Source organism: Octodon degus, unplaced genomic scaffold (genome assembly GCF_000260255.1).
Source record: "Octodon degus isolate 3935 unplaced genomic scaffold, OctDeg1.0 scaffold00326, whole genome shotgun sequence".
NCBI lineage: Eukaryota > Metazoa > Chordata > Mammalia > Rodentia > Octodontidae > Octodon > Octodon degus.
Window position 1 is genome coordinate 1,255,099 of NW_004524902.1, and position 16,227 is coordinate 1,271,325.

At 37.7% G+C, this 16,227-nt stretch overlaps 1 protein-coding gene and 1 pseudogene across 1 annotated transcript in view; one reads left to right on the plus strand and one right to left on the minus strand.

The window, feature by feature from the left end:
• The window catches only part of Znf804b (zinc finger protein 804B), a 660,912-nt gene that overhangs the window by 444,370 nt on the left and 200,315 nt on the right, over positions 1-16,227 (minus strand). The gene's annotated exons all lie outside the window — the stretch shown is intronic.
• LOC105741196 lies at positions 6,765-7,170 on the plus strand (annotated as a pseudogene).

The following is a 16,227-nucleotide window of genomic DNA, read 5'->3' on the forward strand; positions in this document are numbered from 1 at the left end:
TATATATATATATTACTCAGCCATTGAAAGGATGAGCTTGAGACTTTTACAGGTAAGTGGATGCAACTCAAGACATACTCGCAAATAAAATAAATCAGACTCGTGTGTAAACATCATATTGCCAGCTAGGAACGTAGCTCAGTGGCACAGACATGCCCAGAAAGTGCAAGGTCCTGAGTTGGATTTCAGGAACCAACAACAACAACAAAAACATCATGTTATATTCCTGGTGTGAGAAACTGAAGGAGCAAGTTAGGTCCAAAGTGTAAAATAGATATTATTAAATGAGAAGAAATTATTCAAAAGGAAAGAGTAAATATGGAGGGAGAAAGGGGAAAAGAGGGAAGGTAAAAGAAAAAAAACACACACACACACAAGATAATTGTACAACTAGTTTCTATTAGTTTGAAAAAAATGGGCTAATAATTGTTTGGAGAATGTTTTTATGTCTATATCTTGTACTCTGAGTAACTACTTTGAAGATAACAATATGCAATACATTAAGTATTGTTGTTCCTTTATTATTTTGTTTTGAAATTTTGTTTTTTCCATAAAATGAAAAAATGCAATAATTTATATGTCTACATATTAGAAATAATAAGAGGGTAAATCTTTAAACATTAGTTACAACAATACAAATTATAAGGTATTTATGGATAAATTTGCCTAAAATTAACTGTTCAGGAAGAATTAAAGGTCTAGATAAATGAACACTATATCATGCTTTTCCCTAAAAATTAACCTAAAGACACTGAGAACATAAAATAAAAATCCTATCAGACATTTTCAAAAAATTCATAAGATGATTTTAAAGCCTATTTACTTTTAGTATCTTTGCATTTAAATAAAATTTATCTGTTGGGCTGGGGGATGGCTCAGTGGAATAAGTACTTCCCTGGCAAGAGCAAGGGTCTGAGTTCAATCTCCAGTTCCATTAAAAAAAAAAAAAAAAAAAAAAAAAGATCTGTAACTGTTATATAAGAACGTAAAGATAGGTTGGTGGCATATTTCTATAATCCAACACCTGGAAGGCTGAAGCAGGAGGATTGCCACAATTCCAGGCCATGCTGGGCTACCTAAAGAGCTCAAGACCATGCTGAACTGTGTAGTCAGACACTGTCTTAGAAAAACAAAAATTTTAGAACTAAGTAGAAATATAACAATTTCAATACATTTCATAATGTTTAAATCGGACTGAATATATCCACAGATACATATCATTTCTTTATGGCAAAATTTTTCAAAATCTTTTCTTTTAGCATTTTACCATCTAAGGGTACATTAGTGTCATCCATTATTCCCCTATTGTGTAATGTGCAAGAACACAGCAGAGTTTTGGCCAACAGAGAGTTGGTACCCATTGCCCAACCCCTTCCCTGCCTCTCCCCAGCCCTTCAGTAGACAAAATTGTACTTGCAGCTTCTGTGAGATCAACATTTTTACATTCCATATAGTAAAGAGATCATCAGAACTTCTTGCTCTGTTCCTGGCTTATTTCAGTAAAGATAATACTTAGTTCCAGCCATGTTGTTATTCTAATTAGGGCTTAATAGTCTTCATTGCATATGGAACACATTCTCTTAATCAGTTCATCAGCTGGTGAACATTTCAGTTGTTCCCATCCCTGAGCATAGCCTTACAGTGAACAGGGAAGTATAGATCCCTCTTACGCAACTGATTTCATTTCTTTTGGTTAGATGCTAAAGTATGATTATTAAGTCATACGATAGTTAGGTTTTAAGATTTTGAGGAACTATCCTGTTGTTTTACATACATGCTACATTAGCAAATGATCAGGCCAGTGGCTCTAAAATAAAAGATGAATTTGTGCCCAGGGAACATGAAATGCTGCCTGTGACATTTTTTGTGATCACAAATGGAGGAGATTCTTTGGGCAGCTAGTGTATAAGAGCCAGAAATCTTGCCTAAAACTCTTGCAATGCTCAGGACAGCCCAACAAAGCAAAGAATTATCGTGTCATAAATGTCAATACTTGCACAGTTGAGAGAACCTAGATTAGAGCAGCCAAAATAATAATGAAACAGTACAACAATACTGCAAAACCTGTATCACCTGATATTTGATACTGCTATAAAATAGGTTATGCATCAATATATTAAACTAGAAAACCGAAAATTGAACCCAATATATACTAATAATCTAAAACAAAATAATTATAATATGTTAAGGCCTTTTGATAACATTTTACATTAGAAAAAAATCCATTGGCTGGAGAGGTAGCATTGCAGTCTAAGCGCCTACCTAGAAAGCACAAGGACTCACGTTCAGTCCCTGGTACCATATGCCATACTGGCCTTGGAATCCCAGGCAGGCATGCTGGTCTCAAAACCAGGTATGGTGGTGCACTCCTGTGATCCCAGCTCTGGGGAGGCTGAGACAAGAGGATCACTACAAGTTTAAATTCATAGTGAGACCCTGTATCTAATAAATAAAACTATGAAACTATTAATCCAAATTGTACATAGATCAAAATGTAATGTTTAAAGCTTAAAAATGTGGAGAAAAGAGATCAGAAGAAAATACCTGATCTTGGGGTAGGACAATTTTTTTTCAAGTAGGAACCAAATATCATAAACCTATGGAAACATTGTTAAAAAAAAACTTCATCATTTTTTTTCAACAATACGTAAAATTCCTCTGTTGTTTGTAAGAAAAGTTACACAGACAAAATATGTATAAATACATATGATGAAGACATGTATCCAAAAGATTATATACATTAATCTTGTGACTCAATAAAATGCAGGAAAAATAGTCAAAATATTGGAACACGTCAAAACCCATGGTACAAATGCCAAATAAACATAATAAAGATTTTCACGTAAGTACAGATTTCAGAAATGCACATAAAAATTACAATGGGAGGTCAGGGAGATAGCTCAGCTGCCTAAGTGCCTGCCTGGTAAGCACAAGATCCTGAGTTCAATCCCTGGTACTGAAAAAAAAAATAATAATAAAGCGGGGGGAGGTGACAAGATAGCTTAGAGGTCTAAAGTGCATGCTTAGGCAAGCTTAGGCAAGTTCAGAGGACCATGGTTCGATCCCTGGCACCACGTGCTGCTCCAACCCCACCCTCAGGGCGAGCTGAGTTGGCAAGAAAAAAACATTGCAATCTGATTATCTAGGGCATTTACGAGAATAACCAAAACTATTACTTTTTAAAATAATGATTCGATTGTCTTAAGAAAGATGTGGAAAACCTAAACTCTCATATGCTGTTAGTGAGTGTGCAAAGTTATACAGTCACTATAGAAAATACTTGGGGATATTTCCAGTGAAGTTAGATATTCACTCACAAAAATTCATACATATCTCTCCTAGATTCTTACTCATATGAAAGTAACATATATTTCCACACAAATTTATTTCTATATGTTTTGAGCAAATTTACCCAAATAACTTGATATTGGAAAAACCTAAATATCCATTAAATGATGAATCAATAAATTTTCATGCATCCTCACATCATCACACTATATTGTTGTAAAAAGCAATGAGCTCCTAATACATACAATGACATGGAATAATGAGAAAAGGATCATAGGATTGAAAGCTACACAGACGGCATATATCCCTGTGCTTCTTTTTATGAAATCATATTGAAGAATTTTAAATTTTAGAGCCACTAATCAATTCTGTGTTTTCCATTTATGAATATCAGTGAGCCAAACTTTTAGGTTTACCTGAGTGGGTCACAGAGGCATAGCCCTAGGGTTTATGTCAGTTCATCACCTGTCACCAGTTTCTCTGGCACTGTTCCCCTGCTCTGCTTTCCTGCCCCTATGGACAAAGCAGTTGAACTCTGCCATATTTTCCACCAAGACATTCCTAATTTGAAGCCCTCAGACCATGGACTGACCCTAGAACCATGAGCTACATTAAATCTTTCTTGATTTATGTTGTGGGTCTTGGGTTTGTCTCAACAATGGCAAAACTGAAGTTGGATTGTGCAGAAGTGGGTATGTTTCTGTGATTGTACTTGAACATGTTGTTTAGAAGCTTTTGAAACTGCTCTGCAGGAGGACTTTGAAATGGCCTGGAGGTGTAAGTAAGAGAGACATCTCAGAATGGTCTACATAAGCAGAGTCTCCTGGGGATGCTAGTCAGAACTAAGACCACAATGCTGATAAGAATGTGGGCATAAAGGCTGGCTATAGAGGTATCAGTAGAGAAAAAAAGGCTGCACTTGACACTAGTACTGGCAGGCATATGTGTTAGGCAGAAAAAAAAAAATGTACACTATGTCCAGTTCCTGGGATTTAGCAGCCAAATAAGATTAAGAACAATGAATAAATTCATCTGAGAGAAGAAATTCAGAAGTCTGTGGTACTCTTGGCTCTGTTAGCCAGATTTTTAGTGATAACTGGGATCAAAAAGATGGCCAGGAAAGTATGAAAAACATAAATTTTGAACTAGAAGGAACTCTGTGTAGAAATGCAGCCAGAGGAAGTATGATTGTTGAAGAGTTTAGCACCATTCCAAAGAAACCAAACACTTCGCATCAGTAAAAAATGTGTACTGGTTTGTCTCAGCTACTCTTCTCTCATTGCTGGGACAAATGCCCAACACCAAAAATGAAGTAAGAAAAGGTTTATTTAGCTTACAGTTACTGGAGGTTTCAGTCCATACTCAGCTGGCTCCAAGGCAGAGAAGTACAAGCCAGAGAGCAACCTTTCATTGTGGTGGCAAAAAGAGCAGAAAGCAAAGGGAGTGACAGCAGCAGCAATGGCAACAGAGGAAATCTCTCTCCCTTAAATTTTATTCAGGCTCTATGCTCCAGGCTGGGAGTAGTACTCACACCCATAATCCCCGAAGTACTCAGACCTATAATCCCCACCTTGATCAAGAATTAATCTCATACTCTAAAAGCCCCAGCCCCATGACTGCATGAGGCTTCGGGGGGACAACTAGACACAAATCATAACATGGTAGATTCATTGTGTCAACTTGAGAAGTTTAAAAGTTTAATTGAGTGACTCAGCAGGGATCCAGGTTTCTTCTTCTGAAAACATCCTCACCCTGTACAAGAGGAGGGCATGTACAATGCATGAGCTCTACACCCCTAACCCAGGGTAGCCTGCTTATAATGTAAAGTGGTGAGGGAGGGAGCTACTGCTGCTTCTTCTTTGTTATTTGCTGTTTTCTGCTGTCATGAACTGCTGCCCTCTGCATCATAGACAAATATGGATTGAAACCTCAACAAAATGTGAGCTAAATGAACCTTTTCTTCCTTAATTCTTGGTGTTGGGTGTTTGTCCTAGCAATGAATGAAAAGTAACTGAGACATAATTTGGTACCAAAGAAGTGGGGTCATTACTATGACTATAGACCTGACCATGTGGATTGCAAGACTTTGGGACTGACTTATGGGAAGAGATAGGAAATGTTCAGAGATGTTCGCCTATAAGAGAAAAGCTGTCATGCCTTTAGCTATTCTTTATGGGAGATTCTGTTCAGAGCTCAAAAGACCAGAAAGCTTGCCTATAAAGATTAGGCTGGGGAGGTTTTTGTTGGGAAGAAGGACTCCATTGGTTGTTAGACTCTAGATGATGTGTATTATGGTTTGGAAGAAAAATTGTCTTCATTTTGATCATGTCCAGAGACTTTGACTGAGACTGAGATTTAGCAGGACAAACTGAATAATCTGGCAAAGAAATTTCAAGGAAGTCGAATACTGAGGTAGTGGCATGGCTATTTAGTGGGCTTTTAGTCAGATTTATGCTGAAAATCAATGGCAAAGAGCCCAGTAGGATGATTTGAAATGTTGTGAGTGTGGCCAGAAAAGAAGCACCAGGAAGGCTATGGACCGCAAACATAGAGCTGAGATCTCCATTGCTCAGGAAGAACAGAATAGAAAGATGTCCTGAGGAGGCAGGTCCTTGCCATTTGCAGCCTCAGAAAATCAAGGGTGGCAGACTCTGTTTTGAGGAAACAGCTGCATAGTGCCATGTTCCAGTATGGAAGCAGCAGCCAAACCAGGTTCCAGAATGTTAGCAGCATAGAGAATATGTTTCTTGGAATCAGGATCAGAGTGCTCAGTGATCTAGGCACTCCACCCCTACAGCCCAGAGAGAAGAAAACCTAGCTAGTGTTCCAGGTGTCAGCAGACCTTGTCATCACCCATATGGCATTAATTTTAGGTGCATGCACAATGCTAGATTTCAGAAGGCTTGGTAGGGCAGCATGCAAAGTTGTGAGTGAGAAGCTTATTCATTAGAAACCCCAGAAGTTTGGGAATGCCAGGAATGTGGATTGTCTGCAGAACGCTGCAAGGAAGGAAACAAACAAGCCCTAGGGAAAAGTCATGGGAGTTACAACAAGTAGAAGTGACAGAGGTGGAGCCACGTGGAGCTCACAATTTGTCACAGAATGCCTAAGATGTTGAATGTGGAACTACAAGACCTAATGCTTTCTCTGTGGGATTTAGGACTTGCTTTGGTCCCAATGCTTTGTATCCTACTGTTTGTACTCTGAAATGGTAAATGTTTGTACTGTGAAATGGTAAAATTTTTTGGCCATTAAATGTTGGAAGTGTTTAACTCGGGACTTGGACTTTTTGGCAATGCTGAAACTGTTAAGACTTTGTCAACTTTTGCAGATAGACTAAATGCCATTTGCATAAAGGGATGTGCGTGAGTCTTTGGGGGGACCAGGAACAAAATGTTATGGTTCAAGCCTAATACAATGTTTATTGACTTAATACAGGTTCTTAAGGATTGTTCCTTTCCTTGGGACCCACCAACATGGGCCATATTTGTGCCAAGACAGGGAAGAAGGCAGCCCATGTCATCATTGAGAAGTGCTATACGTGCCTGGGAAACAACTTCCACACCAACAAGCACATGTGTGAGAAAATCACCATCATTCCCAGCAAGAAGCTCCACAACAAGATAGCAGGCTGTCACTCACCTGATGAAGTGGATTCAGAGGAGCCCTGTGCAGAATATCTCCATCAAGTGGTAGGAGGAAGAGAGCAAAAGGAGAGATAATTGCATCCCTGAGGTCTCATCCTTGGATCAGGAAATCACTGAAGTAGATCCTGACACTAAGGAAATGCTGAAGCTTTTGAACCTTGGCAGCCTCTCCAACCTGCAGGTCACACAGCCTACCATCAGGATGAATTTCAAAACACCACGTGGAGCTGTTTGAATCTTTTGGCTATGCTGTAATGTCAATAAATTTGGGACAATGAAAAAAAGCATTGTTAAAGCTATGCTATAATGTCCAAGTTGTGAAATGTTAAGAATAAGCATGTCTTTGTATTTGTAAACTGGTTTATAGAAGTGAGTGTGTGTGGTTGTCAAGTTGACAAGGGGTGGATTGTACTGGTCGATATATTGTTTCAGCTTGAGAAGTTTAGAAATTTAATTAAGTGATTCAGCAGGGAGCCAAGGTTCTTATTTTGTAAACATCCTCATCCTGTGCAAGAGGAGAGCATGGGCATTGTGTCAGTTCCATCCCCCAATCCTAGAGTAATCTACTCATAATGTAAGGAGGGGAGAGAGGCTTGCGCGAAGCTACCGCTGCTGCTCCTTCTTTTGCTCTTTGCTGTTTTCAGCAATCATGAAGTGCTGCCCTCTGCCTTAGAGCCAGCTGAGTATAGACTGAAGCCTCCACAAACTATAAACCAAAAAATCTTTCTTTCCTTAATTATGGATATTTGGTATTTTGTCCCAGCAAGGATGAAAGGTAAATGAGACAAGATTCTTTGGGGTCATCTCAGAAATCAGTGAGACCCACCCATAGTAGGCTCAGGGTTCCAAAATATAAACCTTCCATTTGAGAACATACTCCTTAGGCCACTGCTGAAGAAAAGCTGCCTATAAAATGGGTCTCTGAAATTCTTTGATTCCTCTCAGCCGTCCAGACTTTGAGAGGCCATTGGAGCCACAGTCCAGTAGAGAATGGTGACTGTCACTGCAGACAGCAAAGGCTGGCATCACCTGTGTGGTGCAAGATTTACCAGTGTGTATAGAACAAGAGCTGTGGTGTCAAGGAGACTTCTATGCAGAGTTCAAAGGGAGGTTGAGGAGCCCAGGAAAAAGCCCCCTAATAGACCATGTGTGAATCTGTGAGGATGAAGCTGAGATCTCAGTGGAGACCTTAAGACATCCAAGATGTGGAGATGTGGAAAGTCTATTGAGGTAAGTTGCATATCAGAAATGGGACCACCTCAGGGAGTACCATATGAACTACAACCAGCAAAGCCACAACCCTGGGGGCCACCTGAACTCTTTGAAACTCATTCCTCACTACCTGGTGCCCTGGTTGATAGACAAGGAGTTATAGGACTTGACATTTGCCTTACTGGGTTCGGGACTTTAGTCTGATTCTTATTTTTCTATTTCTCCCTTTGGGAATGAGAATGTTTACCTTGTGTTCTTGTACTTAATGAATGTAAAACTTGGCTTTTTTAGTTTAGCTTTTGTTTTTATAGATGTTCACAGCTAAACATTTGCCTTCAGTTTCAGGAGAAATAAGGTTTAGATGTTTGAAAAATGCTGGAACTTTTAAGAACTTGATAAAGTGATTATTATTTTTAATGCCTGTAGTATGCATGATAGTTTATGTTAGCCTAAATTATGAACTTTCAATTGTCTTTGTTTGGAGATTTAACTATGGTTACAGTATCAACTTTACAAAGCTCTGAATTTTTCAGTTGGGGAGACATTATTAAGGATCATCCTGGGGATTGCACGCTTCTGGGTATGACTGGGTGGGTTATAGAGCTGTAACTATGGGGAATCCAAGTTTGGATCTGCACCCCTTTTTTTGACACTGTTTACCTGCTCTGCTTCACAGCCACCATGTATTAAGGAATTTCCTGTGCCATTCTCTTCCAATATTATACTCCTGCCTTGGAGGCTACCGAGCTTGTACTGAGGACTTGAAACCATGAACTACGTTAAAGCATTAAATTCTGGGTGTTGGATATGAACTCCAGTGTGAGAAAATGGATGAATACAAGGCTATCCTACATCTAGAATGTGATGGTGGTTATACACTTTATATTTCTTAAAATTTACTAAAATGTACTCCAATGATGCTAACTCAATAAATCACACTAAACAAGAAAACAAGGGCTAAATTTTGTTTCTTTTTTTCTTTTTGCAGAACTGGGGATTAAACTCAGGCCCTTCCACTTGCCAGGCAAACGCTTATTCTATGAGCTATCATCTCAGCCCCTATAAGCTTTGTTTCTTCTATAAAAAAGAACAATGGAAACAATCTCAATGCCCACAACTGAGGAATAAATAAAAACAAAGTGGTATTTTTACACAATAGAATATCATTAAATATGAAAAAGATAAACTTGAGGCTTTTATAAGCAAATGGATGCAACTAGAGACCACACTCATAAGAGTAATAAATCAGACCTGCATGTGTAACCATCTTGTTGTCTCCCTTGTGTAAGAACATGAAAGAGTAAATAAAATCAGAAAGGTACCATAGATACTGTGTAAAGGAAAGAAACTGTTCAAAGGCAAGGAGCACTGGGGATGAGGGAAAAGAGAAGAGAAATAAGGAAGGGTAAAGAAATATATAAGCATATACACAGGAGAGTATGGTTTATTTATTCATTTATTTATTTATTTTTACTCACGAACTCAAGCTTGCCAGGCAGGTATTGTGCCATTGAGCTAAATCCCTAGTTTGGATTATTTTTTTTTTTTAATTTTTTTTTTTTTAATTTATGTGTGTGTGTGTGTGTGTGTGTGGCCAGTTCAGCCCACCAGGGGGCGGGCTGGCTGGCATGTGGTGCTGGGGGATTGAACCGTGGTCCCTGGGTTTTGCTAAGCTTGTTCTAAGTAGGTGCTTTAGACCACTGAGCCATCTCACCAGCCCCCCTAGTTTGGATTATTGCATTGGTCATTTCTATTGGTTTATTGAAAGGAGCAGTTAATGTTGAAATTTTCTTTTCTTTTTTTTTTTTTCTTGCTCTTTCTTTTTCAGTTTCTCTTTTTTTCTTTTTCATTTCTTTTTTTTTCTTTTTTCTTTTTTTTTGAAAGACAGGGTCTCAGCTAGAGTTCAGCTTGCGCTTGAGCTCACTTTGTAGCCCAGGCTGGTCTTCAACTTGCAACTATCCTCCTACCTCAGTCTCCCCCCAAGTGCTGGGATTATAGGCATGTGCCATCACACCTACCATTTTATAAGTTTTTGACCAGTTTTGCATGCTGACATCTGGTAATCTGAATAACCAATTTGAAAACAACAATATACAATATAACAATCATTGTTGAAGTCCTATCATTTTGATGAGTGAAATTCTGTTTCATTTCTATTTTTTAAAACTATTTTTAAATTGTATTTAAAAAATAATAAAAAGGACCAGGGATTTAGTTCAATGGGATACCATTTGCCTGGCAAGGGGGAGGTCATAAGTTCAAATTCTGGTACCAAAAACATAAAATAAATAAACATATATTAAAAAGGAGAGGTTTATATTTTGTTTTTGGTGCCAAGGACCAAACCCAGGGTTTCCAGCTTGCTAGTCAAGCATTCTACCACTGAGCCAAATCCCCAGCCCCCCAAATTAAAAAGATATAAAAATCAATGCACAGAAAATTACATCTTAGTAGTATTCAGAAAAAGTTCAGTTTGCTTTGACTTGAGACTTCATATTGTTGGGAATTACATACAGAATTATTTTAATATTTGAAAGAACTTGATAAAAGTGTAGTACAAAATGTGCAGTATCCATAGAGAAGATATAGTGTATTGCTTAAACTATATTTCACATTCTGTAAAAACACACAAAAAAGTATATGGTCAAAAATACTGAAAAATTTAGGCTTAATTAATATAAAAGAAGTGTTTCTTCTGAATTCTAATAGAACATTTTTGTATCTTTAAAATGGTCTTTCATAACTTCAAAAAAGACTGATATTATTATGGTGATTAATTTAAATACCCTTCATGGCTCTCTTTTGTAATGCTAAGATCTTTTAAGTTTTCTATTTAAGAAATGTATTCAAAGTTACATTCTGGCTTATAACTAAAGAATTATCAGGGGTATAAATTCTTAATAGAAAAGACATATTGATAGTGGCAGCTGCATCAAATTCTATGTTTTTCTGTCCTTTTTATACAATAAGACACAATAAACACTGACTAATTTGTGTATGAATAAAAGTTTCTTCAATATGGAAGCAAACCCATCAGTAAAAGAAAGCAGTACTGATAGATCTTGGAGCATAAAATACCCTGTTCTTGTGATTTTTCTAAAAACATGTTTGCTGCTATATACTGAGGCCATACATTTCCAGAGCCCGCTGTCTGACTTAGAAAACATAAAAAGGAACCCCTTTGGCTCAGTACCATGAAACATGCTGTCTGGAGAAAATGCCCTTGCTCCTTCTTGCTCCAGCCCTTGTGCTCATGCCCACAGTGCTGCAGTTTCTACACCACTGCCCTGTTAGGCCAGGAAGGGCTGGTAACCAATAACGAGCTCCAATAGAAATCACTAATGTTAATATTCTGCTCAAGATTAAACAGGATATATATGTATGGAATACCTTGAGTCTTCCATGTAGTATTAGGAAGAGAATCAGAACACACAGGCTAACTTGTTCTAGGCTTCACTACCTCTCCAATAGAAAATGCTACCTCAAAGGTACAGTGAAAACTGAGGTGAGGCCAGGACTACACCCATCATTTCAAACACTTGAATGCAAACATAACCAAGTGCATAGAGGGCTACAGAGGTCCAGGATGAGAGCAATAAAAGTAATATTTATTTCAACATGAAATTTCAGTACACTTTCATTGATGTGAACAATTTACCGAGAAATCAAAACTTACAGAAGCTGTTAATTTCTGTATTAATACTATTTTAAGTGTTTCCACTGTATTGCACAGTGGGTTTGATGGCATGCATAGGCAGAAAACTAAACATATGTTAACTGCTTTCCAACCATATGTCCAACTCTGAAATTTGCACTCATCAAAATTCAATACTGTTAATATTTTGCTTAAGAGTAAATAGAATATATATATGTATATATATACATATATATATATATATATATGAATTCCCCTTATATAGCCATTTCTAAATCATCTCCACTTTTTTTCCCCCCACATTTCCTAAAATGTGGCCGTTATTCTGATTTCTGGTTTTACTATGCAAAAATGGTTTGTAAATCATTTACATATGCAAACACATAAATACATGCACATGTAAATCTTCTTTGGAGGGATTTAAATGTACAGAGAAACACTGTATACCACAACATATTTTGAAAATGCCTTTTCATTTACATCTTTAAAACTGTTGTATGTAAATGCCTCCGGATCTTTTTAACCTCTCTCCAACATTTAACCATAGGAAAATCCCAGCATGTTGTTATTAATTGCCCATTTGCTGTAAAAAGTTGATAACAGAAAATAAAACCTGAGAAAAAGTTGAAGGAAATGGTAAAACACAAAATCAAAGAGTACAAATAAATGACAGATGTAAATTGCAAGCTGTTGTTGAAAAAAAATAGAAGACAGTTTGGAAGCAATAATTTTAAGCAAGCAATTCGGAAGGACTCTAACACAGGACCACAGAAAGTCTGGGATGTGGAACAAGAAAATATAACATGGAACAGCAGATAATTATGGACAGAGAAATATTTACTGGAGTTCCTACAGGTTCTCTATCAATTCCTTAATTTTCTGGATGACATGATTTTCATTAAAAGGAAGAGTTTCTCCTACCTAAACACATCTTAAGACCCCAGATGCTCTAGCTTCTTAAATAGAGAGAGAGCCCAAAAGGCAGAATAAGGAACAGACCTAGAACCCACAAGCTGCCAACACCAAGACTTTATGGCACAAGCATGAACAAAGAAAGCCCTCTGAATCAATGCTTCCTTTCCAAAGACCAAAAGGAGGTCACTACTGAGCCAGAATAATGAGTCTGCTTCAATCAATGCTAGAGAAAAGACAGTGTTACCCAAAGTCACAAGTGAAGGTCAGTGAGGATCCCTAGACATCTGTTCCCTGCCCCTGTAGATGTGACAGGCCCTCTGTGGATACACTGTTGAAAACAGCCAGGCAGGAAGCTTAAATGTTCCCTCCAACCCACGGCCTTCATCTCCATATTATCAGTGGAGGACACCAGAACTTCCACCTTGCCAAATCGGTGGGAGGAGCCCAGTCCTCCAGGTCCTGCACAGTGGAACCTGGGGGTGATACTGTCGGGAGAAGACACGCTTCCTTGCCTTGGAAAGAGGGTCTGTTGCAACCTCAGCAGAGGTCGAAGGACAGAAATGGTGATGCGGTGCTCCTGTGGCCCCTTGTGTAGCTTAGTACTTGCTTCATGTAGATGCCTCACCTTGAGTTCACTGTTTGAGATGAAGGATGCCTTTAACTACAAGTTGGTTGGACTCTTCAGAAAGTCCAACCTTGCTGCCTGTGCCAGAGATCTACCAGAGCATTGCACACTGGCATATTATGTATCTTTCTTTTTAATTTTTCTGTTCGCATGTGGATCCTGAGGAATCATTTTTATCAAGGTCTATGTTGAAAAAATATAATTTTGCTCTTGCTGTTCTTATGAAATTCCCAGGGTTTCAGTGTATTTGTGGCAAGAATCTGCCCTTATCTGCGTCTGCCTAGTCTGCTACTTTATAGGAATTCTTCTAATCTCTCAAATATATCTTTACATTTAATATGTCTGTGCGTTTACATCATTGTCTCTGTCTAATCCTGTAATATTGGTTATCACAGTGCCACTTAAACGTAATGGATGTAGCTTTAAATCAACTTATTTCTGTGTTTCTTCAAGCTGGTTACTTTCCAAGAACCCTTTAGCAATAATATTCAAGATCCACAGGCACATGTGAATAGACTGGTGAAATCAAGTAAAGGAGAGAAACAAGAAAGGGAATGAAAAACGGATGAGATGCAAAGAAGAATGTGAAGGCAGCAACAGGGAAGAGAGAGAGAGAGAGAGAGAGAGAGAGAGAGAGAGAGAGAGAGAGACAGAGACAGAGACAGAGACAGAGAGAAGAGGAGATGAGAGGGAAAGTAATGAAGGGAAAGGAAGAGAAAAAAAGGGGGGAGAGAGAGAAAGAAGGAAAGAAAAGAAGAAAGGAATGAATAAACAAAACCTTAGTTTTGTGATCATTAGCATAAAAGGATGATTCATTTGAAAATGTTATAAAAATATGTACTCCTCCTGGAGAAAATGGAGTGTTACTGACCTTTGGCAAACTTGATTTTCCCCTTGACAGGATTCTCCAATACTATCCTACAATACGGCAGCTTGCCACACTGAATACTTAAATTTAAGCTATTTTCTAACCAGAAGATACAGGAAAATCTCTAATCTCTGCATTAAGCAAAAATTTGTTAGGAAAGGAGAAAGGAACCCTAGCTTGTAGAGATGGACTTTCACAAAGAGAAAGCGGAGCCAACAGATCTTATTAAGTGACCCATCTTGCAATAATCTTAGCAAGGGGTGGGGGAGATGGCTCAGTAGATTAAGTGCTTCCCTTGCAAGCACAAGGGCCTGAGTTCAATCCCCGGTTCCACCAAAAAAAATAAATAAATAAAATAAAATAAAAAAATAATATTCTTAGCTCATTTCTTTTCTTGCCATCACGTTCTGCAATGTTACTCACTCATAATCAATTCAGTGTAGAAGCATTCAGGCTTAATCGTGAGTTAAAACCTTCATTTCCTCATAAAATCTCTGTCATGCAAAGTCAATAGAAATGAATTTGGGCGCTTTTCTTTCACTAAATCTGATGTCACAAGGACTCCAGCAGAGAACCTATGAGGGTAGATGGAGAGGACATGCTCCCTGTCCTACACTTTTACTTTTAAGAGAATTAATTCTTTTAGATAAAAATTTAACAGTTTAATTTGTTTCTTAACAACTTTTCAGTGATGAAGCACGGTAGGAGTTTTGATGTTTTAAAACGAACCATTTTTGGGGAGGAGCACTATACTGGGAATCGAATTTGTGACCTCATGCTTGACAGGCAGGCAGAGGGGCTGACCTAGATCTAATCACATTTTTATTCACCCATTAATTTGTTAGACAAATATTTTTGGAACACTTACTAGAGCCAGGCTAAGTGATATCCAAGGAATACAATGAAGAGCAAAATGAGACTAGACTCCTGGATAGATGGAGAACATAATTGGATGTACAAGATAATCGCATAATAACATATATAAAATTATAATTCTAAGAAAAGCTATTAAGACCTTTACATTAGATCGTTCTGAGGATAACTGTTCTTTATTGATTTTCAGTCTTTCTTTCCATGAGCAAAATTGAGTCACATTGGCAATGTGTTTAGACCCAGCAAATGTATTCTTGTGAGGCAATCTGGGTTTCCTCAGCATTCCACCCAAGTCACTATCATCTACATAATATAACAGAAAATTCAGGTTTTAATTAAACTTCTGACTATAGTGGATTCAAGAAAGAGGCTTGGAAATCCTATCTTTACAGACAAATGTAGAAATCTTCTGTATTGAAACACTAGGCTTCTTTCACATGTAATACTTGTCCGAATTACGCATCTATTTACTTGGGTTTCATTTTATGGTCTTTATTCTTAAATTCAAATCTTTAAGACTATTATTATAAATAGTTTTAAGCCTTATGATGAAGAAACACTCTTCTCAGCCCAGTTTATACTGGGTATGAACCCCAATGGGAGCATTTGTACAGCTGACCCAGAGAGGGGACATATGCACCTTAAATTCCTTAGAGCCAGTGACATAGCAGATACATACTGAAACTACTGAGTTATAAATATTATGGTTCAATTCCTAAAGTACTGACAAAAAGAGAGGGCCCATGCAGATGGCTAGGGCAGGCTGGACTGTATCATCTACTAGTGATAGGAAAGGCATTTTCACATGGTAGGGAAAAAAGTCATTCTTTTTTTATATTAATTTTATTGAGAAAGAAATAGCATTAAGACAGTTTAAAAACAGGTTAGTAGGATAATTACAATAATTAATACATTGGATATTGTTATCTTTGTAGCAATTATTCATAGTATAAGATGCAGATATATCTTGTCTAAGGGCTATTAGTACAAATCTTTCCTGTCATTGAACTAAGAAAAAGTAGCTGTATATCTATCCTAATTATTTTGTACATACAGATATAATTGTATTATTTGTCTTGTTATTTCTCACATGTAAAGTAGAGAAAAATTCTGGTGGTGATAAAAAAATGTTCCATAATCCTTA